This window comes from Solanum tuberosum, unplaced genomic scaffold, assembly GCF_000226075.1.
Source record: "Solanum tuberosum cultivar DM 1-3 516 R44 unplaced genomic scaffold, SolTub_3.0 scf00311, whole genome shotgun sequence".
Lineage (NCBI taxonomy): Eukaryota > Viridiplantae > Streptophyta > Magnoliopsida > Solanales > Solanaceae > Solanum > Solanum tuberosum.
The window spans coordinates 604,652-607,072 of NW_006239235.1; positions in this window are offsets into that span (position 1 = coordinate 604,652).

Sequence of the window (2,421 nt, forward strand, 5' to 3'; positions counted from 1 at the left end):
TTTGGGGGGGGGGGGGGGGTTCTTAATGTTTGGTTAAGAAAAGGAAAAAAATTCTGATTTAAGTGGCAAGGGGCTACTGCCCCACTAAGTCCCGCCATAGCGGTGCAAATCTCGCCACGGCGGGATGACGGAGGCCGCCACAGCGGGATGAAGGCGTGGTCATGGCGCCTCTTCGTCCTAAAACCTTTGTTATTCATAGAATTTCAGCAGTTCAGAGTCTAGAAAGTATTCTAGTACCTAAATATACTATCATTCTAGTAAAAGAACCCCTAAATAGTGTCTGAATCCGAGTTTTATACCAAAAAAACCTTTCAACTTCTCTCCCCCTTTTTGGTATCATTTAAACTATATTTTCATGAAATTCCTACGCCCTGAACGTTGTGGAGACGTTTGGGACGTAAGTGAAGTGTTCATGCTACTTTTTTCTATCAATATCAAGCAACCCTGTTCATTTTCTATAAGCTACCCCATGACCCTTCTAATCAATTGTTTAATGACATGCATTCTTTATTAAGTAACTAATAAAATATTTAACGTAAAGAACAAGAGAATTACCTTGAAGTTGACGTTTGAAGTGGAGCAATTGAGGGTGGTTTTGAATTTTAGGGGAAGTTTAGGAGAAATGGGGGAAACTTTTCTTTTTCACCGTACTTACTGGTTACGACTCCCCGCTACAGCGAGAAGTATCTCCGCCACAACGGCCCCACCTCAGCGGGAACCTTGCCGCTATGGCGAGGCACGCTGTGTAATTGGACACATTTCTTTCCTCAGTGTGTTGCCTCATTTCCCTAACCGATCCCGTAAGTATAAACCCTTTCGCGCTTAAAGTTGAAGAGCCACCCCCCTTCGTGGTTCTGTGTTGAACCAATTCGATAGTTTAGAAGTACTCTGAAAAGGGCGCATGTTTATCCCTTCGCTAGTCATTCGGGGATGAACGAGGGGTAAATTGATATCTATTGTAATGACCCAAATCTTCATTAATTAGGAATGGAAAAATGTCGGGGAAACTGGGTTTTCCAGCCCGCCAGAGCGGGGTTGATGCCGCTAGGGCTACGACGCTCTAGCGGGGTAAGTGGCCGCCAGAGCAAGATGGGTGAGACATAATGTAAATAACAAGTTTGATTTTCTCCTTTTTCCAAAAACACCAAAATGAGGAAAGGATCACCCTAGAAACCTCAAATGGCTGATCTAGGCTTGTGAAGGAAGGAGAAAACGTTTTCTAGCATAAGGATGTCTATAGCTTGCGGATTTGCAGTAAAGTCCACCGTTAAATCGTTCGAAAACCAGAATAGGAGCGATAATCCCATGCAGCTGCTTGGCTCACATGTATGCTAGGTTTATTAATTAAGCAGTGTAAATTCGTGACTCACTACGTAGTATATTGGTAATTGACGGTAGTATTCATGTGTAGGCTTTTATGCACTGAAAAAGAGATGATGATACGTATATTCTTAAGTGTTACATCAAACGTATACCGTAGGAGGAGGCCCTATCCCGTGAACTATGGCTATGTGATGGTTGGTTCTCCGTTTGTGAAATAAACTTGTTAATGTTTTCGTGAAATGCATACATATATGAAATTAGGGATAATATGAATCGTACCTAAAGAAAAGACTGAATATTAATAATTGTATGCCATGAATCAACACTTGATTGTTTGATAATGAGAATGTACATTGTGCTTTGGATTATGGCTTGTTGAATAGATCGGGTGTTACTTCCAACACACTAACTGGGATCGGATGTCACGTATTGAAATACATATTTGATCGGGTGTCACGTTCCGACACACTAACTTGGATTGAATGTCACGATCCGGCACACTAATAGTTTGAGTGTGGGCTCCATGAGAGGACCATTGACTTATCATATATGCCAATTGTTGATAATGTCGAATTGGATATGTTTCCGGAAAACATAATTGAATTGTACATTATGTTCCTATATGTGAATTAACGGTGTCGTAAAGTAATTAGGTATATCTCATAATGAATGAACTGTGAATGGTCGAGTCCAGATCGGGATGCGAGTGGGGACCAAGGGTCCCGGCGTTGTCATTGTTATTTAGAAAGGTGATCATGAGTTTTGTCATTGAAGATGGGGGTTGTAATGACCCGATCCTATACCTCGGATGTCACACGGTGTACATGATCCCGAAGGGTCTCGTACAAGCCTCTTAGCGTTCATAACATTCGCTATATAGAAATAATGCGGAATTTAAAACCCATTTAAATCCAAATAATTAAAAGGTTACTTAAAAACACTTGAAACACAACGGAAGTCTATTGTCTCACATGGCCATCTAAACAATGTCTTGAAAAATATGTAGGGTCACGACCCTTTGCAATCGAAAAGTCTAACAATAGTCTTTTTACATGAAAGAAAGAAACATCTAAAAGTACTTGTCCTCGATCTATAAGG